Genomic DNA, 25571 nt, shown 5'->3' with positions numbered 1-25571 from the left:
GACCTACATTGGCTCCCAGTTCAGCAATGCCTCGATTTTAAAATTCTCATCCTCCTGTTCAAACCCTTCCATGGCCTCGCTCCTCCCTATCTCTGTAATCTCCTCTAGCCCTACAGCCGTCCAAGAACTCTGCGTTCCTCCAATTCTGGCCTCTTCCGCATCCCCGATTTCCTTCACTCCACCATTGGCGGTCGTACCTTTAGCTGTCTAGGTCCTAAGCTCTTGAATTGCTCTTTAAACCTCTCACCTCTCTCTCCTCCTTTCAGGCCCTCCTTAAAACCTACCTCTTTGACCATGCTTTTGGTCACCTGTCCTAATGTCTCTTTCACAGTCAAAAGCAAAACACTGTGGATGATGGAAATCTGAAATAAAAACAGAAAATGCTGGAAATACTCAGCAAGTCAGGCAGCATCTGTCAGAGCCGTCAATAGCTACCAAAGAGAAATGAGTAATTAGCACAAAACGTGTCTCATTCTTTGGCTCAGTGCCAATTTTTTGTCTGATTAGGCTTCTGTGAAGCACCCTGGGACATTTTACTATGTTAAAGGCGCTATATAAATGTAAGTTGTTGCTGCTGCTAGTTTTTGTGTAGTGGTTCAGTGTATTGTTCTCCAAGTGGAAAGTTTTTAGATTTGTTTATATTTTGTGATCATTTATATATATATTTTTGGGTGGTTTCATATATCCACAACTACCGAGTCATGCAAGGCCATGAGAATTCTCGTGGTGTCCTCACACCTGATTACCAATATAATTTTTAGCAGGTAAACTGTGTTTTTCCTAAAATCCCCCAAAAATGACATGTGCAACATTGCTGTTCTAGTCCCTCACATCACCACATTGGTGGTTAGTTATTTTCACATGAGCTATGGGACCAGAAAAAAATAAAATGAACACGCGTGTAACCAATACACGGAGTAATGGCCAAAGGGGAGGGTTACATTGCTTTAACAGGTTCAAAAGAATCACAGAGGCATTTTAACTACAGAAGACCAGGCTTGATGGTTGATGAACATCAGTAGAACTCTAAAATTGATGCTCTGTCATAATAGTGCGTGAATACTAGTGATTTGTGCTAGGGAATGGCAAGAGACGGAATTTCGCTTGTCACTCCATACATGGTGTGCTCACAGTAGAGGCTGATTTGTAAAGAGGAGACACCAAGTTAAGGATTTCCCCATTTTGAGGAAGAGAAAATCAATAGTTGCGTTTCTGTGCAAATGTAATTGGCGAATGACTAGAAACAAAGGAACTGAAAATCAAAGATCCAATTCGCCACCACAACAATGATAGAGCAGGACTTCTTCTCCACTGTCCACTTCCATGTCTGGCTCTGCAATTCTGGGGTCAGGCAATTTAAATACAGTGGATAGGTGCCCATGCCATGCGATGCAGCGACTGGCTGCTGTAAGGAAACCAGCCTTTCACAATGTGGTGGGTCCCACTTCCACCACATTAAAAAATTGTATGCCTGCTTCCTCCAAGCGTAGAGTACATTTGGGGCATCAAAGGTGGGACTGTGGGAATTCTGGTGGGTGGTGTTGTCCCACCAGTCCTGTCATTTTTTTTACATCACCTAGAAAGGGGTAAACGCAAGCAGCACCTGTCCCCTCCGCCTGAGGAAACCCATGGCAAAGGACAAATGAGGCGCAGACCCAGCATAACTGGGTTCTGCCTCAATTTCCACCTCTGCTAGTCCCCAATCACCCTGATTCCTGAGGAAACTTTGTGCCAGATTGGATGCTTACCCCACCAAATAAGGAATAGAACATGACATCAGAGGCAAGGGGAGGATTTAAACAAATGATCGAAACAAAACAAAAAGTAAAACTGACAAAAATTACAGTAGATAAAACAACTGAGCAAAGCTATATACAACTTGCAACTGCATTCTTAAGAAGACCAAGTGCTATGAGGGGGTTGTTAACAAAGCTTTGAAACATTGCTACAGTGACAATGCTGAAATGTTATAATTATATCTGTGACAGAATACTTTGTGTATATAAAATTATTCACCCGAAGGGGAAGTTTCTAAACCCTTGAGGAAATTCATCTCCAAAAAGGTGAAATCTTGCATTTTGAAACTTCTTACGGCAAGCCCCCATATAAGGAATCTTTCCAATCACAAAACCAAGAACTTCAGCAACTAGAGAACAAAATACAAAGAGAATATTGGAGAACTGAGCATCATTACAAAATGTGGTTATGCTGTGAATTAAAAAAGAAATCGTCCCCCTTCCACGGGCTTGTTAATTTTTTTATGCTTATTGTTTGGTTTCCAATTTACCTTATTTTCAATCTCCTGTAGAGGTTGGCTTGGATTCCATCCCCCCTTCTCTGAAGGTATCTTTTCCCCCCATCTGGTGCATTTCTGGTATCATCATTGTGAATCTTTTTTGCACCTGCTCCCAGGCCTCTATATCCCTTTTATAATATGGAGACCAGAACTGTGCACAATACTCCAAGTGTGGTCTAACCAAGGTTCTATAAAAATTTAACATAACTTCTTTGCTTTTCAATTCTATCCCTCTAGAAATGAACCCCACTGTTTGATTTGCCTTTTTTATGGCTTTGTTCACCTGCGTCGCTACTTTTAGTGATTTGTGTATCTGCACCCCTAGATCCCTTTGCTCCTCTAACCTGTTTAGACTTATTATCCAAGCAGTATGTGGCCTCCTTATTCTTCCTACCAAAGTGCACCACCTCACATCTATATTGAAATTCATTTGCCTATTTCCTTGCCCATTCTGCAAGTTTATTAATATCCTTTTGCATTTTGACACATTCTTCCTTTGTATTATCTGTACCCCCCAATTTGGTGTCGTCCGCAAATTTTGAAATTGTATTTCCAATTCCCGAATCCAAATCATTAATGTAAATTGTGAACAACAGTGGTCCCAGCATCGATCCACATGGAACACCACCTCCCACCTTTTGCCAGTCTGAGTAGCTACCCTTAATCTCTACTCTCTGTTTTCTGTTTTGTAGCCAACTTGCAATCCATTCAGCTATTATTCATTTGAGCACAGCTGTTTTGAATCGCTTAGATTTGCAGAAAGCAAGAAAAAACCAAAAAGGACACTAAGGTGTAACAACCTTTCAAAAAATAAGCAAATCAGCACTTACCTCTGTACCAGAAATTCTCACTCTTGCACTCCATTATGATCTTTCCAATTTGCTCATTATGAATATGTTGGCCGACACACCCATCCTGTATATAAAAAAATGAGTTGTTTTCCCAGTCAAAAGCAATACCACGTACCGCAATCTGCCTAGGATTGAACTGTTTTACAATTACACAGATACCGATAAGAAGATAAGAAAGGAATAAAAATGGCAATTAGGCAGTCAGTCCTTTGAAGAACCCACACACAGTTAGCATGAGCCTAATTAAGTACCTGAGGGAGTTGAATAACCACAGATAAAATGTCTTGGACAGTAAAACTTGCTGATGTCTTTTCCTGACCTCTTCAAAAATAATTTTTTTAAAACTTCAGCCTATCAATACAACATTCTAACCTAATTAGTTCACCGATGGCAATTCCAGGCTCCATCGTATTTGATCATCAATGTCAATATACATCCATCAGTACTATTCTCAACTAGGGCCCCAAAATTGCATGGGCCACGATCCCTGCACCCTCCAGCTCTGACCCAGGCACAGTTTGCAGGATAATTGGGAGGGCACCTCATCGTATGGGCCAGTCGAGCACCTCCGCTACCTATGGGCTCATCTCAGCACCTGCTGCTGTCTGGGGGAGGGGGCTGCCTGGTTTCCCCTCCCACCAGAAATGTGATTTCCCCACCCCACTTCAGGCCCCTTTGGAAAGAGGCTAATAATAAAAATCTATGTTTTTTGTGGAAGTACAAGGCTATTGGGAAAGAGTGGGACACTGGGATTAATTTTGGATTGCTCTAGAAAAGAGCCAGCACAGAGCACAGACACCATGGGCCGAATGCTTCCTTCTGTCCTGTAAACTCAGAAATATATAGAAGTTACAACGTGGAATAGGCCATTGGGCCCAACCAGCTCGCATCGACATTGACCCTTCACACAAGAAAATAGTTGTAATCACATTTACCCTCCATATTCCCATATCTCCTCATCTATATTTCCTTCATCAAACTATCCCAGTCTAATCTTGAATGTTGGCATTGTTTCAGCCCCACCTAGCTTAACTTGTATGGTTCCGTGTAACTAAGTTGTTAGTAGCAGAACCTTATTGTCAATACCTGCATGCCTAGCATATTGCAATGGCTGAAAGGACATACTCAGAGCTGCAAACTGTGAAACCCGAGTTCAGAACTTGAAAACTTTAAAATTCATTACCTATGGTCTTGGGCTTGACTTTGTGCTACGATCAACAGGTCGATGTTGTATTGTTTCACCTGTATTGTTCAATTTTTAAAAATGCTATTCTTTTTAGTTAGGCAAATAGGGACTGAAATTCTGCAGGAGTTCCACTCGCCTCTGGCCAGACTCCCCATGGAATTTCAGCCCTGTGCTTTAAATCTCTCAAACCCTGCGGCCCTATTTTACTCTATGGAATAGAAGAGATCTCCGTACTCACTCCTTTCCTAATTGGTGCAAGCGGTTGGTTTGGAGAGTTTGAAGTTTCACTTGACATTGTTGTTCTGCCTGAACAGCGTTCACTCTGCTGATACTCAATTATCTACAGCCAGTCTGCAAGTTTCACTTCTGTAGGTGATTTCCTACTGAAATAGATCCCTTTGTAGTTCCACCTAGTTATACATTGCAACCTCCCTGATCCCTTCTTTTCTTTTCACCAAATGTAAACTTGTCAAGATGTCGCTCATGTTTTCGTGAATTTGAGAAACTGAACAGTTCAACATTTTCTCAATGCTCCTTGAATAAGAGCAGCTGTTTTAAATAGTATATTTTTTGATAAGATGTGCAGCCCAAAACATTTCTTTTCACTAAGGTAGTACTTACAGAGCTTTAAAGTATTAGAGCCTGAAATTCCTCAGGGTTCTGCTGATCTTCCATCATTCTAGTGGGAAACCAGCAGAACAGCCAGGGAAACATCAGAAACCCGGTTGCCCAGGGTCTCAGCTGTTTATGGGAATTTATAAACTTCTGTCTGCCCATAACAAGGTGAACGATGGGCTGAGACCGGGACTTCCTAAGCTGAAAATTCCTGCTCCTGCTCCACGGTAATGGTGGCCGGCCCACCCAATAAGGTGAGGCATACCAACAACAACAACAACTTACATTTATATAGCACTGTTAACAGAAAAACATCCCAAGGCGCTTCACAGAGATGTAATCAGACAAAAATGGACACCGAGCCAAAGGAGGAAATATTAGGAATGCTGACCAAAAGAATGGTCAAAGAGGTTGGTTTTAAGGAGAGTCTTCAAGGAGGAGAGAGAGGTGGAGTGGTTTAGGAAGGGAATTCCAGAGTGTGGGGCCTAGATAGCTGAAGGCACAGCGTCAATGGCGGAATGAACGGAGTGGGACATGCAAAAGAGGCCAGAGTTGAAGGAACATAGAGCTCCCAGGGAGCTGTAGAGCTGGATGAGATTACAGAGGTAACTATGGAGGCCATGGAGGGATTTAAACATGAGAATCAGAATTTTTTATTGGAGCCTTTGAGCGACTGGGATCCAAAGTAGGTCAACCAGCACAGGAGTGATGAGTAAGTGGGACTTGGTGCGGGATAGGATATAGGCAGTAGAGTTTTGGGTGAGCTGAAGTTTACAGAGGGTGGGAGATTGGCCAGAATACCGACTGCCACAGGGCACCTGAGTGCCACCAGTGTGTCCAATGAACTCTTTAAGCAGAATATTCAGGGAGTTAGTGCCTTAAAATGTTATTCACAAATTCCCATCGGATTTCGGGATTTTTACATGCCCATTTCCTTCTGTGTACTTAAGGCGTACAAAATGAGATGGAAGTGAAGTATCAGTTTTCGCCGTATGTGCCACAATATTAAATTAAAGGGCTATCCTATTGACAGATCTGTGCTTTTTGCAGTGTCAGTTGGTTGACAGAGGCTTTTCTGAAGTACATATTGCACAGAAGTTATTTATGTGATTCGTGTTCTGTATAATTACTCCGCGCGCTTTCGGCCACAATACTGGCTCCCAGTGTTCCCGCCCCCTCCCCCCACACTCTCGCACACAATACTGGCTCCCAGTGTTCCTGCCCCCTCCCCCCACACTCTCGCACACAATACTGGCTCCCAGTGTCAACCCTCCATGATTATCTTGGAATCTCCAGGAATTAAAGATTAATTTCCTGGACATTGCCATGAAAAACCCAGGAGAAACACCATAGGGGCATTTAAAAATTGCATGTTTTTCTTCAGTTCCTTTGAATTTCCTTTCATTTATTAGTTATAAAAATATCAGAGATGGGGTAAAAAGGCTGTTTGACTGAACGGGCGGTTGGAGATGGGAAGTCATGTGATGAAACCTCCAGGAATGCATCTAAGCAGAGTTGACAACCCTACCGCCTGCGCTCTCGCCCACAATGCTGGCTCCCAGTGCTCCAGGCCTGCGCTCTCGCCCACAATGCTGGCTCCCAGTGCTCCAGGCCTGCGCTCTCGCCCACAATGCTGGCTCCCAGTGCTCCAGGCCTGCGCTCTCGCCCACAATGCTGGCTCCCAGTGCTCCAGGCCTGCGCTCTCGCCCACAATGCTGGCTCCCAGTGCTCCAGGCCTGCGCTCTCGCCCACAATGCTGGCTCCCAGTGCTCCAGGCCTGCGCTCTCGCCCACAATGCTGGCTCCCAGTGCTCCAGGCCTGTGCTCTCGCCCACAATGCTGGCTCCCAGTGCTCCAGGCCTGCGCTCTCGCCCACAATGCTGGCTCCCAGTGCTCCAGGCCTGCGCTCTCGCCCACAATGCTGGCTCCCAGTGCTCCAGGCCTGCGCTCTCGCCCACAATGCTGGCTCCCAGTGCTCCAGGCCTGTTTTGGAAAGGATGCAGAGGAGGGCCACTAGACTAATTCCAGCTTAAAGCATCTTAGTTATCAAGATTGGCTAAAAGAGCTGGGACTGTACACTTTAGAGAAGTGTAGACTTGGGGATGATCTGCTCGAGGTTTATAAGATGATGAAGGGAAGAGATTGTGTTCGAATTGACAGTTTGTTCCAATTAAATAGATTAGGGAGGACCAGGGGTCACAATTTTAAGTTGTATAAGGCCAGATCTAGGTTAGATGTCAGGAGCTGTTTTTTTTCCCAGAGAATAGTGGAACTCTGGAACAGGCTGCCGACTCGTTTGGTGGACACTGATTCGCTGAATTCCTTCAAGCGAGAGCTGGACCTGTTTCTGGCCACGGCAGAGATCACCTCTTACAAAAGATAGGTAATGCATAGAATTAAGGGCCAGATGGATCTCCTGGACTAGTTTCAATCGCCTAAAGGGACAGAGACCCTTTTTACCCCAAAAAGCTGTGGAGGCTGAGTCATTAATTACATTCAAGGCTGAGTTAGACACATTTTTGATCAGCAAAGGAGTCAAAGGATATGGGGAAAAGGCGGGAAAGTGGAGTTGAGGTAAAAATCAGATCAGCCATGATCTCATTGAATGGCGGAGCAGGCTCGAGGGGCCGAATGGCCTACTCCTGCTCCTATCTCTTACGGTCTTATGGAGAGGAATTTCCCAGATTTTTTTCTCCCAAATTGGCCTGGGTTTTTATCTGGTTTTGTGCCTATTCCTGGAGATCTCATGGTTTTGGGTGAGGTGGAGAGTGTATATATTGTGATACACAAGGTATGGACCAGGCTGGATGGACCAGAGGATCTTTTCCTGTCCGTCGTTGTTTGTATGTTCGTACAATGCTGGCTCCCATTGCTCCAGACCTGTGCCCTTGTCCATAATACCAACAGTTCCTATTCTGGCTTCACTGTTTTTTCTGGATGATTTTTTTTGGTCGTGGAGCTTTGGAAAGTTCTGTTATCAATATTCTATTGGTGGATTTAGGAATTTATCCACCAAAAAAATGGGAGCAACAAGTAGACTGAATCGTCAGAGATTCTCAGAAGTAAGACCTGGTCTGAATACCTTAGTGAACAAAAAGTAAAAAAAATTGCAGGTGCCGGAAATGTGAAACAAAAACAGAAAACAACTCTCTGACAACTCCGCCTAGCTTCCCCAGACCAGACTGAACACCAAGCCCATAGACCTCATTTCCTCTGGAGATCTTCCATCCATAGCTTCCAGCCTGATAGATCCCCAATCCTGCACAGCCCGCTTTTACCTCCTCCCCAAGATACACAAACAGGTTTATCCTAGTAGATCAAAAGCAAAATACTGCGGATGCTGGAAATCTGAGATAAAAACAGAAAATGCAGAAAATACTCAGTAGGTCCGGTAGCATCTTTGGAAAAAGAAAGAGTTAACCATGCCCTTTTGTCAGAACTGGAAGAAGTTAATGATTTAACAGTTTTTAAGGCAAGTACAGAGCCAGGCAGCGGGGTGGGGGCGGGGGGTTGTGGGGGAGGAAGGGTAGATCTATTGTTTCAGCCTGCTCCTGTCCTGCTGAGCTTATTTCATCTCATTTTGACTTTATTCCCCTGCCCCTCACCTTGTCCAGTCCCTACCCACCTACAGCCATGATTTCTGATATCCTCTGCCATTTTAACCAATTCTGTTTTTTTGGCCCTAAGTATGGGCATACGAGGGTAGAAATTGGTTTGAGCTCGTCTTTGGTCCCATTGACTAATTTAAATGGAATGGGTGGGCTGCCTGCGCTACTTTGCTGTTGATTGGCAGCTCGCCTAATTGGGGCCATCAATTTTGCATGTTGCTGATGCCATTTTAAAGCCTGCACCTCTTAAAGGGGAAATGCACTTTGGCTGCAGGCAACTGTCACTGAAGATTGTTGATCACGGGAGAAGCTGCAAGGGCCCTCCATTTTTAGGATGCTGCATTGGAGGCATTGGTGGAGGAAGTCAACAGGAGGATGAACACCAGGCGGCAGGAATATATCAAGGCAAGCTGCCCGTCATGAGTGGGCAGAGGTGGAAGAACTGGTGAGCACCAGAAGCATCACTCTCAGAAAAAAGTTCAATGATCTCTCAAGGCTAGCTAAGGTTAGCCTCCTAACTCATATCTCTCATTACTCTTTGCTTATCCCTACACTATCTGTAATCCCAGCACTCACAACCCTTCCCTCCGTCAATGACCAGCACTCTCCTCCAATCACTGCAGCATACTTCACAGCCAGATGAGGAGGAATTTCTTCACTCAGAGGGTTGAGTCTTTGGAATTCTCCACCCCAGAGGGCTGTGGATGCTGAGTTATATTCAAGGCTGAGATAGATAGATTTTTGGACTCTAGGGGAATCAAGGGTTATGGGGATCGGGCGGGAAAGTGGAGTTGAGGTCGAAGATCAGCCATGATCTTATTGAATGGCAGAGCAGGCTCGAGGGGCCGTATGATCTAATCCTTCTCCTATTTCTTATGTTCTCACTGCCTGACTAATGCCCGATTGGAGGCCCAATCGGAAAGGGTACTCCACTGTGAGCAGCGCCATCGGGATCCATTAGTATATTAAAAATCTTGTTGTATGCGAGAATGTCGCGCTTATCAAGGTAAGCACCACTCGGCCATTTTTGGTATTAGCCTTGTAGACTCTCTGTGAGATTGTCAGCTTCATGCTGAATTTAGATCAGTATTGTGAATTGGACACATATCTATAAAGAGCTTGATCAACTTTTGTCGAAACTCATTTCACTAAGACCCTTACAAACATCAGACAGAAATGACTCACCATTCTCAAATATCTGTGTTTAAGCCTGCATGATACAAACAGGAATTATATGTAATTTCATATTTGTCCATCAGAGGGAGCAAACCAACGATACAATGTCCACCACTCTTGTTTGAGGTGTGATTCAGCAGTATGGGATACATGGTGCTGCAACACTAGAAATAAAGCAGGCAGTTATCTTGCAATGGTGTGATTCAAATATCTCTGCTAGGGGACCCGCAATTTCCTCCCTAACCTCCCATAACGTCCTGGGATACATTTCATCAGGTCCCGGAGATTTATCTACCTTGTTGCGCGTTAAGACTTCCAGCACCTCCCTCTCTGTAATATGTACACTCCTCAAGACATCACTATTTATTTCCCCAAGTTCCCTAACATCCATGCCTTTCTCAACTGTAAATACCGATGCGAAATATTCATTCAGGATCTCACCCATCTCTTGTGGTTCCGCACATAGATGACCTTGTTGATCCTTCAGAGGGCCTACTTTCTCCCTAGTTACTCTTTTGCCCTTTATGTATTTGCAGAAGCTCTTTGGATTCTCCTTTGCCTTATCTGCCAAAGCAATCTCATGTCCCCTTTTTGCCCTCCTGATTTCTCTCTTAACTCTACTCCGGCAATCTCTATACTCTTCAAGGGATCCACTTGATCCCAGCTGCCTATGCATGTCATATGCCTCCTTCTTCTTTCTGACTAGGGCCTCAATCTCCCGAGTCATCCAAGGTTCCCTACTTCTACCAGCCTTGCCCTTCACTTTATAAGGAATGTGCTTACCCTGAACCCTGGTTAACACACTTTTGAAGGACTCCCACTTACCAGACGTCCCTTTGCCTGCCAACAGACTCTCCCAATCAACTTCTGAAAGTTCCTGTCTAATACCATCAAAATTGGCCTTTCCCCAATTTAGAATTTTAACTTTTGGGCCAGACCTATCATTCTCCATAGCTATCTTAAAACTAATGGAATTATGATCACTGGTCCCAAAGTGATCCCTCACTAACACTTCTGTCACCTGCCCTTCCTTATTTCCCAAGAGGAGGTCAAGTTTTGCCCCCTCTCTAGTCGGGCCATCCACATACTGAATGAGAAATTCCTCCTGAATACACTCAACAAATTTCTCTCCATCCAAGCCCCTAATGCTATGGCTGTCCCAGTCAATGTTGGGAAAGTTAAAGTCCCCGACTATTACCACCCTATTTTTCTTGCTCTTTTATGATAAAAAGTGAACAATCATTTCGAAGCTGATTTCAAGAGTAGGAGTGGCACTTGGCTTGATTTCTTAAATTCTATAAATGTACATCTAATTTAGAAGATCAAGACCCTGTAGAATATTTTGTTTTATTTGAAGTGTAACAACCAGAATCAGAAATCTAGACATATATATTGAACTGAGCGTACTGTAAAAAAGTGTGAAGTGCAAGCATTAATCATACATGTTAACCTGGAAAACTATGCAAAAGCTGACCAACAGCTTCCAATAGGCTGAGAACTCAAAGATGGCCCTGAGTATAAACGTATTACATGGAAAATATAGTGGGACATGGGCTACTAAAGTAATCTGCAGCTATCTCTGCTGAAACAATTATGTTCCTTCACTTCAAATACATTAATTTTCAATGAATAGAAAATTGTGTGGGCTGCAAATCAGGCATGCTGACCTCTGCACGTGAATTGTTGATAGTGCAGCCACTGCATGAAGCCAGGAATGGTAATGGATAAAATTTAACCCCAAAGGTTAAATATCCCCAATTGGTTGCACTTTATTTCAACTTTGTCCTGAAATTTTACTTAGATAGGGGGGAGGGGTTGGGGTCAGGGGACACCGAGGGAGGGGGTCAGGAAACATCAGCGGGTTGGGAATCATTGGGGAGGGGTCAGGAGTCATCAGGGGAGAAATCTGGGATCACAGGGGGTTGGGAGTCATCAGGAGTCATTTTTTTTTATTCGTTCATGGGATGTGGGCGTAGCTGGCAAGGCCAGCATTTATTGCCCATCCCTAATTGCCCTTGAGAAGGTGGTGGTGAGCCGTCTTCTTGAACCGCTGCAGTCCATGTGGTGAAGGTTCTCCCACAGTGCTGTTAGGTAGGGAGTTCCAGGATTTTGACACAACGACGATGAAGGAACGGCGATATGTTTCCAAGTCGGGATGGTGTGTGACTTGGAGGGGAACGTGTGGATGGTGTTGTTCCCATGTGCCTGCTGCCCTTGTCCTTCTAGGTGGTAGAGGTCGCGGGTTTGGGAGGTGCTGTCGAAGAAGCCTTGGCGAGTTGCTGCAGTGCATCCTGTGGATGGTACACACTGCAGCCACAGTGCGCCGGTGGTGGAGAGAGTGAATGTTTAGGGTGGTGGATGGGGTGCTAATCAAGCGGGCTGCTTTGTCCTGGATGATGTCAAGCTTCTTGAATGTTGTTGGAGCTGCACTCATCCAGGCAAGTCAAGAGTATTCCATCACACTCCTGACTTGTGCCTTGTAGATGGTGGAAAGGCTTTGGGGAGTCAGGAGGTGAGACACTCGCCGCAGAATACCCAGCCTCTGAACAGCTCTTGTAGCCACAGTATTTATGTGGCTGGTCCAGTTAAGTTTCTGGTCAATGGAGACCCCCAGGATGTTGATGGCGGGGGATTTGGCGATGGTAATGCCATTGAATGTCAAGGGGAGGTGGTTAGATTCACTCTTGTTGGAGATGGTCATTGTCTGGCACTTGTCTGGCGCGAATGTTACTTGCCACTTATCAGCCCAAGCCTGGATGTTGTCCAGGTCTTGCTGCATGCGGGCACGGTCTGCTTCATTATCTGAGGGGTTGCGAATGGAACTGAACATTGTGCAATCATCAGTGAACATCCCCATTTCTGACCTTATGATGGAGGGTAGGTCATTGATGAAGCAGCTGAAGATGGTTGGGTCTAGGACACTGCCCTGAGGAACTCCTGCAGCAATGTCCTGGGGCTGAGATGAACGGCCTTCAACAACCACTACCATCTTCCTTTGTGCTCGGTATGACTCCAGCCACTGGAGAGTTTTCCCCCCGATTCCCACTGACTTCAATTTTACTCGGGCTCCTTGGTACCACACTCGGTCAAATGTTGCCTTGATGTCAAGGGCAGTCACTCTCACCTCACCTTTGGAATTCAGCTCTTTTGTCCATGTTTGGACCAAGGCTGTAACGAGGTCTGGAGCCGAGTGGACCTGGTGGAACCCAAACTGAGCATCGGTGAGCAGGTCATTGGTGAGTAAGTGCCGCTTGATAGCGCTGTCGACGACACCTTCCATCACTTTGCTGATGATTGAGAGTAGACTGGTGGGGCGGTAATTGGCCTGATTGGATTTGTCCTGCTTTTTGTGGACAGGACATACCTGGGCAATTTTCCACATTGTCGGGTAGATGCCAGTGTTGTAGCTGCACTGGAGCAGTTTGGGTAGAGGCACGGCTAGTTCTGGAGCACGAGTCTTCAGCACTACAGCCGGGATGTTGTTTGGGGCCCATAGCCTTTGCTGTATCCAGTGCACTCAGCCGTTTCTTGATATCACGTGGAGTGAATTGAATTGGCTGAAGAATGGATTCTATGATGCTGGGGATATCGGGAGGAGGCCGAGATGGATCATCCACTCGGCACTTTTGGCTGAAGATGGTTGCAAATGCTTCAGCCTTGTCTTTTGCACTCACGTGCAGGACTCCGCCATCATTGAGGATGGGGATGTTTACAGAGCCTCCTCCTCCCGTTAGTTGTTTCATTGTCCATCACCATTCACAAGTGGCAGGACTGCAGAGCTTCGATCTGATCCATTGGTTGTGGAATCGCTTAGCTCTGTCTATAGCATGTTGCTTCCACTGTTTAGCATGCATGTAGTCCTGTGTTGTAGCTTCACCAGTTTGGCACTTCATTTTTAGGTACGCTTGGTGCTGCTCCTGGCATGCTCTTCTACACTCCTCATTGAACCAGGTTTGATCCCCTGGCTTGTTGGTAATGGTAGAGTGAGGAATATGCCAGACCATGAGGTTACAGATTGTGCTGGAACACAATTCTGCTGCTGCTGATGGCCCACAGCGCCTCATAGATGCCCAGTTTTGAGCTGCTAGATCTGTTCTGAATCTATCCCATTTCGCACGGTGATAGTGCCACACATGTTGGATGGTGTCCTCAGTGTGAAGGCAGGACTTCGTCTCCACGAGGACTGTGCGGTGGTCACTCCTACCAATACTACCATGGACAGATGCATCTGCAACAGGTAGATTGGTGAGGACGAGGTCAAGTAGGTTTCTCCCTGATGTTGGTTCGCTCACCACCTGCCGCAGGCCCAGTGTGGCAGCTATGTCCTTCAGGATTCAGCCAGCTCGATCAGTAATGGTGCGATCGAGCCACTCTTGGCGATGGACATTGAAGTCCCCTACCCAGAGTACATTCTGTGCCCTTGCTACTCTCAGTGCTTCCGCCAAGTGGTGCTCAACATGAAGGAGGACTGATTCATCAGCTGGGAATCATAGAATCATAGAAAATAGGAGCAAGAGTAGGCCATTCAGCCCTTCGGGCCTGCTCCACCATTCAAAATGATCATGGCTGATCGTCTAATTCAGTACTTGTTCCCGCTTTTTCCCCATATTCCTTGATCACTTTAGCAATAAGAAATATATCTATCTCCTTCTTGAATATATTTGGCCTCCATTGCCTTCTGTGGTAGAGAATTCCACAGGTTCACTACCCTCTGAGTGAAGAAATTTCTCCTCATCTCGGTTCTAAATGGCATACTCCGTATCCTGAGACTGTGACCCCCTGGTCATTGAATTTTATATATTGCGATGAGATCACCTCTCGTTCTTCTAAGTTCTAGTGAATATAGGCCTCGTCGACCCAATCTCTCCTCATACGTCAGTCCTGCCATCCCAGGAATCAGTCTGGTAAACCTTCATTGCACTCCCTCCAGGGCTAGGACATCCCTCCTCAGATAAGGAGACCAAAATTGCACACAATACTCCAGATGTGGTCTCACCAAGGCCCTGTACAACTGCAGTAAGACATCCCTGTTCCTGTACTCAAATCCTCTTGCAATGAATGCCAACATACCATTCGCCTTCCTAACTACTTGCTGCACCTGAATGCTCGCTTTCAGCGACTGGTGTACAAGGACACCCAGGTCTCGTTGCACCTCCCTTTTTGGTTATTACCTCAACTACCATTGAGGTAATAACCTGTCTTTCTGTTTTTACAACCAAAGTGGATAACCTCACATTTATCCACGTTATACTGCATCGGCCATGTTCTTGTCCACTCACCCAACTTGTCTAAATCATATTGGAGCCTCTTTGCATCCTCCTCACAGCTCACATTCCACCCCAACTTTGTGTCATCTGCAAATTGGAAAAGTTACATTTAGTTCCCTCATCCAAATCGTTGATATATATTGTGACTAGCTGGGGCCCAAGCACTGATCCCTGCGGTAGCCCACTCGTCACTGCCTGCCACCTGGAAAAAGATCCGTTTATTCCTACTCTCTGTTTCCTGTCTGTCAACCAATTCTCAATCCATACCATTATATTCCCCCCAATCCCATGTGCTTTAATTTTGGACACTAACCTCTTGTGTGGAACCTTATCAAAAGCCTTCTGAAAATCCAAGTACACCACATCCACTGGTTCTCCCCTATCTATTCTACTAGTTACATCCTCAAAAAACTCCAGTAGACTTGTTAAGCATGATTTCCCTTTCATAAACCCATGCTGACTTTGTCCAAACCCATTAATGCCTTCCAAGTGTTCTGTTATCACATCCTTTATAATAGACTCTAGCATTTTCCCCACTATTGATGTTAGGGTAACCGGTCTGTAATTCCCTGTTTTTTTCTCTCCCTCCTTTTTTCAATAGTGGGGTTACATTTGCCACCCTCCAATCTGTACGAACTGTTCCAGAGTCTATAGAATTTTGGAAGATGACCACCAATGCATCCACTATTTCCAGGACCACTTCCTTTAGTACTCTGGGATGTAGATTATAAGGCCTTGGGGATTTGTCAGCTTTTAGTCCCATTAATTTCCCTAGCACTATTTTTTTACTAATACTGATTTCCTTCAGTTCCTCCCTCTCACTCGACCCTTGGTTCCCTAACATTTCCGGGGGGTTATTTATGTCCTCCTTTGTGAAGACAGAACCAAAGTATGTGTTTAATTGTTCTGCCATTTCTTTGTTTCTTTGAGGAGGGACGGTAGGTGGTAATCAGCAGGAGGTTTCCTTGCCCATGTTTGACCTGATGCCATGAGATTTCATGGGGTCTGGAGTCAATGTTGAGGACTCCCAGGGCCACTTCCTCCTGACTGTATATCATTGTACCGCCACCTCTGGTCGTCTGTCCTGCCAGTGGGACAGTTCATACCCAGGGATGGTGACGTTGGCTGAAAGGTATGATTCTGTGAGTATGGCTTTGTCAGGCTGTTGCTTGACTGGTCTGTGGGACAGCTCTCCCAATTTTGGCACAAGTCCCCAGGTGTTAGTGAGGAGGACTTTGCAGGGTTGACTGGGCTTGGTTTGCCGTTGTCGTGTCCGGTGCCTAGTGGTCCGATGCTGGGAGGTCCATCCGGTTTTATTCTTATTATGACTTTTTGTAGCGAGATTGTACAATTGAGTGGCTTGCTAGGCCATTTCAGAGGGCGATTAAGAATCAACCACATTGCTGTGGGTCTGGAGTCACATATAGGCCAGACCGGGTAAGAACGGCAGGTTTCCTTCCCTAAAGAACATTATTGAACCAGATGGGTTTTTACGACAATCCGGTAGGTTCATGGCCACCATTACTGATACTAGTTTTTTTAATTCCAGATTTTATTTAATTAATTGAATTTAAATTCCCCAGCTGCCGTGGCGGAATTTGAACTCATGACTCCAGATTATTAGTCCAGGCCTCTTGGATTACTGGTCCAGTAACATAACCGCTATGCTACCATACCCATCATCGGAGGTCATGGGGGTTTGGGAGTCATGGGCGTTTGGGGGAGTCATGAATCATCGGGGTCATGGGAAGGTCGGGAGTCATGGGGGGTCGGGGATCAGGAGACATGGGGGGGTTGGGAGTCATGGGGAGATCGGGGTCAGAAGTCATCGGGGGTTATGGTTGGAGGTAACAGGGTGGTCGGGAGTCATGGGGGGTCAGGGTCTGGGGTCATGGAGGATTGGGAGTCATCGGGTGTCATGGGGGTCGGGGCTCATGGGGGTCGGGAGTCATGGGGGGGTAGGGGGTCATCGGTGGTCAGGGTTGGGAGTCACGGGGATTCGGGGTCAGGAGTCATCGAGGTCATCGGGGGTCAGGGTCGGAGGTCACGGCGGGTCGGGAGTTATCGGGGGGTCAGGGTCTGGGGTCGTGGAGGATTGGGAGTCATCGGAGTCATGGGGGGGGGGTCGGGATTCATGGAGGGATCCAGGTCATCAGGGTCGGGAGTCATGGGGGTTCGGGGGTCATGGGTCATCAGGGACTGGTCATGGGAGTTGGGGATCATCGGGGGTCGGGGATGGAACTCATTGCGGGGGGGGGGGGTGGTCAGGGTCCACAAGATGTGCTACAAAGGTACTTACTTGCTGAGCAGGGCCTTCTCACCTCCTCTCGTGTGGCAAGAAGTGGAACGCCCAGGAATCCCGGCCCCTGGTGGTTAAAAACAAAAAATCTGTTAAATCATGCCTCTGGTGTCCCAGTTCAATTTTTACCTGGAATGTCAGCTTGAAACAACTGAGGGACAAGATTTTCTCTGTTCACTATTTGTGTCAAATTGTAAACCTGAGAATAGATTTTACAAATCTGTGCTCTTGGAACAGAACGTTTTGTACCTGGAGCACACATCAGGAATTTGGGCATTGAGGTCAGGGGCATTATTTTCCTTCTATTAAAATGTATTTTCTGCAGTTAAAATTTGAGCTTAAATAAAAATCAGGTAATTAAGCATTTATGACAGTTCCTCAACCTCTAGCGTTACCCTACGTGTACACTCCCAAAACCTACCTTCAAATTTGCTCATACTGAATTCCGCCCACAGTTTGAGGCGCAATAATTCAGAGCAACTGTAACGCGTGAGTGACACCTGACATATAAAAGCAGAAAACGTGGGCTACCGGAATGAATAAATGCATCTAAAGTCGGTTCATGTAAAAGTGAATATCAATTTAGGTGTTTATCTTTATTTTTGCTCCTTGCTTCGCCTCAAGTTAAGAAAGCAGCAGCCCCGGAGCGTTTGCTCCCCAGTGAGGAGCAGCGTGCAAGCGTGCAGCTCCCGCCAGGTGCGCGGGTCTCGCGAGACGGGCCCCTCCTCCGTGCGGCGGGCGCGTGGCTCAGGTGGCTCTAACGGATGAATAATTGAAGCGCTCGCATACCAGCACTGCTCCCCGCCTGGCATCGCCCCCCCCCCCCCCTCCTCCTCCTGACAGTTACTGCATTCTCCAAAATATACTTTTAGTTCAGTCATTGCCTGCTGTTTTTTCTTTGTGGAAAATGTCTGGCTTGCACAGGGACCTACTGATAGAAGTTCTGATGGGTAAGTTTCGTGCCTTTCAGAACCTTTATTTCTGAGGTTATCACTTGTAATTCGACTCGCTGAACGTCTGTCAGCTATCTGAGAATTGAAACACTTCAGTCTTATATTTATTTATATTGGGTTGAAAAAAGATTCAGTCACATGAAAGTAATAACATTCTGTTGCACTTAACAAAAAAAAAAATGATCCGCGACAGAGTTTAAACACAGCCTTGGAAACTATATTCATTATTAATTGTATTAAATAGGAATAGTATGTTGGCTGCATTGAAAACAAAACGATTTAAACCATTTTTCATTTTGCAGCGTTGTCATTATTTATTACGTCGATGGTAGTCATGATGTGGCGATGCCGGTGATGGACTGGGGTTGACAATTGTAAACAATTTTACAATTTGATGTTTTTCCACATCGTTCACCTGAGGAAGGAGGTAGCCTCCGAAAGCTTGTGAATTTAAAATAAAATTGCTGGACTATAACTTGGTGTTGTAAAATTGTTTACAATTATTTATTACGAGTAAGTAATAAGGGAAGAATATGTTCAAATTAATAAAAGCCTTGAAAAATATAGAAATAGATGTATCTAAGTTTAATGATTTGACCTTTTGGAAGTGGACACATAATTACTATTTTATCATAGGGTGTCATGACAACACAAAGATTTTTTTCTTGACTCAGATATGACTCAACAACCATATTTGTAACCAGTAATTTTATTTGTGATCATATGCAAAACTAAATGTTGGCAATTGTGCTTGTTATCTATTTAGTAAAATAGTCCTGGCTGAAGATCAATTAGGTACAGGCACGGTAGTGTAGTGTTTATGTTATTGGACTGGTAATCCTGGACGAAAATTTCAGAGAATGTGAGTTCAAATCTTACCATAGCAGTTTGAGAATTCAAAAAGCTGGTATCAGTTAAAGTGAGTATGAAGCTGTCAGATTGTCATAAAAACCCACTGGTTCACTGATATCCTTTAGGGAAGGAAACCGGCTGTCTTTACCTGGTCTGACCTATATGTGATGCCTGTCCTGTACCAACAGGGTTGATTCTTAAGTGCCCTAGCAAGCCACTCAGTTTTATTTAACTGCAAACAGGGGTTCAAGAAGTAGGCCCACCACCAACTTCTCAGGGCAACTAGGGATGGGCAATAAATGCTGGCCTTGCCAGCAACGCCCACTTACTGATGATGAATTTTTAAAAATTCTGTAATCTAATCAGTTCAAAAAATGTTGATCTGAAGACTTTAATGCATTACAAAAAAAACAGTTAAGAATAAGTTTAATATCTTAATAATTTTGTTTATTTTTGTTTGCCAAAAAGGTTTCATGGCCTGAAGAATACAATATAATTATTGGGATTATATACAAAAAAAAATTCCTGAATCTCTCTTTCTCTCAGGCCCATTCTTTGATCTCATTTGCTTATGTTATTTTATAATTGTATTCTATTTACATATGTTGTCTTTGATAGTAAACAAAAATATTTTTTTCTCTTGTCTGTCTTATTCAAAATTTTAGTATATAAACTAAATGAATGTTCAATTATAGATTTGTGAGATATTACAATATATTTATAGTAAATATAACAGAACAGAATGCTAATTATTCAGCTAATTTGAAAATATTTTATTTCCATCATCTCATTCCATTTTATTGAGTTTATACCACACCATTTTAATTCAGTCTTTATATGACTAGCAAAGCAGTGCATCTTCTGAAGAATTAATGCGTTAAATTTGCTTTTAAAAAGGCTAATGGTAATGGCCAAACCCGAAGACTGACATTGTTTTGATTTAGAAATCTGTTAAAGTGAAACACGGATAAGTGAGAATGCCATTACATTCTGCTTATAATTCTACAAATAAGGAGGGCGGAATTTTAGTCATTCATTTCATTCATGGGATGTGGGCGTCACTGGCAAGGCCAGCATTTATTGCCCATCCCTAATGGCCCTTGAGAAGGTGGTGATGTGCGCATTCTTGAACCACTGCAGTCCCTGTGGTGAAAGTTCTCCCACAGTGCTGTTAGGTAGGGAGTTCCAGGATTTTGACCCAGCGATGATGAAGGAACCCGCAATATATTTCCAAGTCGGGATACTTGGAAGGGAATGTGCAGGTGGTGGCGTAACCATTTGCCTGCTGCCCTTGTCCTTCTAGGTGGTAGAGGTTGTGGATTTGGGAGATGCTGTCGAAGAAGCCTTAGCGAGTTGCTGCAATGCATCTTGTAGATGATACACACTGCAGCCACGGTGCGCCAGTGGTGGAGGGAGTGAATGTTTAAGGTGGTGGATGGGGTGGCAATCAAGCAGGCTGCTTTGTCTTGGATGTTGTCGAGCTTCTTGAGTGTTGTTGGAGCTGCAGTCATCCAGGCAAATGGAGAGTATTCCATCACACTCCTGACTTGTGACTTGTAGATGGTGGAAAGGCTTTGGGAAGTCTGGAGGTGAGTCACTCGCCGCAGAATACCCAGCCTCTGACCTGCTCTTGTACCCACAATATTTGTGTGGCTGGTCAATGGTGACACCCAGGATGTTGATGGTGGGGGATTCAGTGATGGTAATGCTGTTGAATGTCAAGAGGAGATGGTTAGACTCTTGTTGGAGATGGTCATTGCCTGGCACTTGTCTGGCGCAAATGTTACTTGCCACTTAGCGGCCCAAGCCTTGATGTTGTCCAGATCTTGCTGCATGTGGGCACGTACTGCTTCATTATCTGAGGGGTTGCGAATGGAACTAAACACTGTGCAATCATCAGCGAACATCCCCACTTCTGACCTTATGCTGGAGGGAAGGTGCTGAAGCAGCTGAAGAAGGTTGGACCTAGGAACTCCTGCAGCTGTCCTAGGGCTGAGACGATTGGCCTCCAACAACCACTACCATCTTCCTTTGTGCTTGGTATGACTCCAGCCACTGGAGAGTTTTCCCCTTGATTCCCATTGACTTCAATTTTACTAGGGCTCCTTGGTGCCACACTCGGTCAAATGCTGCCTTGATGTCAAGGGCAGTCACTCTTACCTCACCTCTGGAATTCAGTTCTTTTAGTCCATGTTTGGAACAAAGTTGTAACGAGGCCTGGAGCAGAGAGGTCCTTGGTGGAACCCAAACTGAGCGTCGGTGAGCAGGTTATTGGTGAGTAAGTGCCGCTTGATAGCACTGTTGACAACACCTTCTATCACTTCGCTGATGATTGAGAGTAGATTGATGGGGTGGTAATTGGTCAGATTGGATTTGTCCTGCTTTTTGTGGGCAATTTTCCACTTTGTCGGGTCGATACCAGTGTTGTAGCTGTACTGGAACAGTTTGGCTAGAGGCATGGCTAGTTTGCGTTGGTTAAGGAGAACTAGTTCGCTAGTTAAGGAGAACAAATGATGTGGAAATTTCCATGCAGGTACATGGAGCAGATTTGTTTGTTCTGGATAGAGGAAAACATATATATCCTAAATCCCTTGGATAATGAAGCAGTCCATGCCCGCATGCAGCAAGACCTGGACAACATCTAGGCTTGGGCTGATGAGTGGCAAGTAACATTCGCGCCAGACAATTGCCAGGCAATGACCATCTCCAACAAGAGAGAGTCTAACCACCTCCCCTTGACATTCAACGGCATTACCATTGCCGAATCCCCCACCATCAACATCCTGGGGGTCACCATTGACCAGAAACTTAACTGGACCAGCCATATAAATACTGTGGCTACAAGAGCAGGTCAGAGGCTTGGTATTCTGTGGCGAGTGACTCACCTCCTAACTCCCCAAAGCCTTTCCACCATCTACAAGGCACAAGTCAGGAGTGTGATGGAATACTCTTGACTTGCCTGGATGAGTGCAGCTCCAACAGCACTCAAGAAGCTCGACACCATCCAGGACAAAGCAGCCCGCTTGATTGGCCCCCCATTCACCACCCTAAACATTCACTCCCTTCACCACGGGCGCACCGTTGGCTGCAGTGTACACCATCCACAGGATGCAGTGCAGCAACTCGCCAAGGCTTCTTCGACAGCACCTCCCAAACCCGCGACCTCTACCACCTAGAAGGACAAGGGCAGCAGGCACATGGGAACAACACCACCTGCACATTCCCCACCAAGTCACACACCATCCCGACTTGGAAATATATCGCCGTTCCTTCGTCGTCGCTGAGTCAAAATCCTGGAACTTCCTAACAGCACTGTGGGAGAACCTTCACCACATGGACTGCAGCGGTTCAAGAAGGCGGCTCACCACCACCTTCTCAAGTGCAATTAGGGATAGGCAATAAATGCTGTCCTCGCCAGCGACGTCCACATCCCATGAACGAATTTTTAAAAATAATTCTGAATTAACTCTGGGTTTTGATCTCTGGTATCTTGAGCGTCAATCTGTCCTAGGCAGAGTGTGGACTCTATTCTGGAATATTTGCAGTGTGAGTTTGGGATGTGAAAAGATAATGCTCAAAGTTTTCCAGTGTTGTTGGTTGGGAATTTATCCCATTTAAACATATTTAACTTGTACCTAGCCACAAAATAACCAATCATATTTCGATAATTACTGCTTCTCTTCAAATTATGCCTTCCAGCTCTAACCAATTATGTAATTTTTCTCTTTTTTTTCCCCCCGCCCCCCCCCTCCCCCGACTCTCCCATCTCTCTCCCACCTGGTTATCCATCTGATTTTCTTTCCTTGACCCTGCTCCTGAGGGCAGTGATTTTTATTGGTTTACAGTTCTGAGAGTGCAGGCAGCCTTCCAGAGTCTTGCTAAAGTGGCCATTATTCACATGTAAGCTAAGACAAATGATTGTTGGTTGGTTTTTGACTGGAGGGTGAGAGCAACACAGCCAAGCCTGATCTTAGTCTCTCCTAACATTATAGAATAGAATCATAGAAAAGTTACAGCACAGAAGGAGGCCATTCGGCCCATCAAGTCCGCACCAGCTCTATGCAAGAGCAATCCAGCTAGTCTCACTCCCCTGCTATATCCCCTTAGCCCTGCACATTTTTTTCCTTTCAAGTACTTATCCAGTTCCCTTTTGAAGGCCGTGATTGAATCTGCCTCCACCACCCCCTCAGGCAGTGCATTCCAGATCCTAACCACTCACTGTGTAAAAAAAGCTTTTCCTCATGTCACCTTTGGTTCTTTTGCCAATCACCTTAAATCTATGCCCTCTGGTTCTTGACCCTTCTGCCAATGGGAACAGTTTCTTTCTATCTACTCTGTCTAGACCCTTCATGATTTTGAATACCTCTGCCAAATCTACTCTCAACTGTTCCAAGTAGAACCACCCCAGCTTCTCCAGTCTATCCATGTAATTAAAGTCCCCCATCCCTGGAATCATTCTAGTAAATCTTTTCTGCACCCTCTCTGAGGCTGTCACATCATTCCTGAAGTGCCATGCCCAGAACTGAACACAATACTCCAGTTGTGGCCGAACCAGTGTTTTGTAAAGGTTCATCATGACTCCCTTACTTTTGTACTCTATGCCTCTATTTATAAAGCCCAGGATCCCGTATGCTTTTTTAACCGCTTTCTCAACCTGCCCTGCCACCTTCAATGATTTGTGTACATACACCCCCAGATCCCTCTGTTCCTGTACCCCTTTTAGAATTGTGCGCTCTAGTTTATATTGCCTCTCCTCGTTCTTCCTACCTCAATTCGCATTTTTCTGCGTTAAATTTCATCTTCCAGGTGTCCGCCCATGCCACCAACCTGTCTATATCCTCTTAAAGTCTATCACTATCCTCCTCACTGTTCACTACACTTCCAAGTTTTGTCTCATCTGCAAATTTTGAAATTGTGCCCTGTGCACCCAAGTCCAATTCATTAATATATATCAAGAAAAGCAGTGGTCCCAGCACCGGCCCCTGGGGAACACCACTGTACACCTCCTTCCGGTCCGAAAAACAACCGTTCACCGCTACTCTCTGTTTCCTGTCACTTAGCCAATTCTGTATCAACGTTGCTACTGCCCCCTTTATTCCATGGGCCGTAATCTTGATGACAAGCCTACCATGTGGTACTTTATCAAATGCCTTTTGAAAGTCCATATACACCACATCAACTGCATTGCCCTCTCATCTACCCTCTCTGTTACCTCATCAAAAAATTCTATCAAGTTAGTTAAACACGATTTGCCCTTAACAAATCCATGCAGGCTTTCCCTCATCAATCCACACTCATCCAAGTGACTGTTAATTCTGTCTCGAATTATCGTTTCTAAAAGTTTCACCGCCACCGAAGTTAAACTGACTGGCCAATAGATATTGGGTTTATCCTTAAACCCTTTTTTGAACGAGGGTGCAACATTTGCAATTCTCCAATCCTCTGGCACCACTCCCATATCTAAGGATGTTTGGAAGATTACGGCCAGTACCTCCTCAATTTTCACCCATACTTACCTCAGCAACCTAGGATGCATCCCATCCGGACCGGGTGACTTATTTACTAGTACAGCTAGCCTTTCCAGTACCTCTTCTTTATCAATTTTTAGCCCATCCAGTATCTCAATTATGTCTTCCTTTACTTAGACTCTGGCAGCATCTTCTTCCTTGGTAAAAACAGATCCAATGTACTCTTTTAATACCTCGGCCATGCCCTCTGCCTCCATGAGTAGATCTCCTTTATGGTCCCTAATCGGCCCCACCCCTCCTCTTACTACCTGTTTACTGTTTACATGCCTGTAGAAGACTTTTGGATTCCCTTTTATGTTGGCCGCCAGTATATTCTCAAATTCTATCTTTGCCCCTCTTATTTCCTTTGTCACTTCCCCTCTGAACTTTCTATATTCAGCCTGGTTCTCACTTGTATTATCAACCTGACATCTGTCATACGCCCCTTTTTTCCGCTTCATCTTACTCTCTATCTCTTTTGTCATCCAGGGAGCTCTGACTTAGTTGCCCTATTTTTCTCCTTCATGGGAATCAAGACTGTACCCGAACCATCTCCTCCTTAAAGGCCGCCCACTGTTCAATTACAGTTTTGCCTGCCAATCTTTGATTCTAATTTACCCGAGCCAGATCTGTTCTCATCCCACTGAAATTTGCCCTTCTCCAATTGAGTATTTTTACTTTAGAGTGGTCCTTGTCCTTTTTCATAGCTATTCTAAACCTTATTTTGTTTTTTATTCGTTCATGGGATGTGGGCGTCACGGGCAAGGCCAGCATTTATTGCCCATCCCTAATTGTCCTTGAGAAGGTGGTGGTGAGCGACCTTCTTGAACCACTGCAGTCTGTGTGGTGAAGGTTCTCCCACAGTGCTGGTAGGAAGGGAGTTCCAGGACTTTGACCCAGCGACGATGAAGGAACGGCGCTATATTTCCAAGTCGGGACGGTGCGTGACTTGGAGGGGAACG

At 45.2% G+C, this 25571-nt stretch overlaps 1 long non-coding RNA gene across 2 annotated transcripts in view; it reads right to left on the bottom strand.

The window, feature by feature from the left end:
* The window catches only part of LOC137323806 (uncharacterized), a 61884-nt gene that overhangs the window by 4250 nt on the left and 32063 nt on the right, over positions 1-25571 (bottom strand). Inside the window, exons 3-6 of one of the 2 annotated variants that reach the window (XR_010963448.1) lie at positions 17298-17364; positions 15011-15085; positions 3127-3211; positions 2017-2146 (exon numbers count right to left, since the gene is read on the bottom strand). This is a non-coding gene — a long non-coding RNA (uncharacterized lncRNA). The remainder of the gene's footprint in view (positions 1-2016; positions 2147-3126; positions 3212-15010; positions 15086-17297; positions 17365-25571) is intronic. The other variant, XR_010963449.1, reaches the window with a different exon arrangement.

The sequence above is a fragment of the Heptranchias perlo genome, chromosome 1, assembly GCF_035084215.1.
Source record: "Heptranchias perlo isolate sHepPer1 chromosome 1, sHepPer1.hap1, whole genome shotgun sequence".
Taxonomy (NCBI): Eukaryota; Metazoa; Chordata; class Chondrichthyes; order Hexanchiformes; family Hexanchidae; genus Heptranchias; species Heptranchias perlo.
The sequence above is the reverse complement of the archived record's forward strand: the minus strand, read 5'-3'. Positions and strand labels throughout refer to the sequence as shown.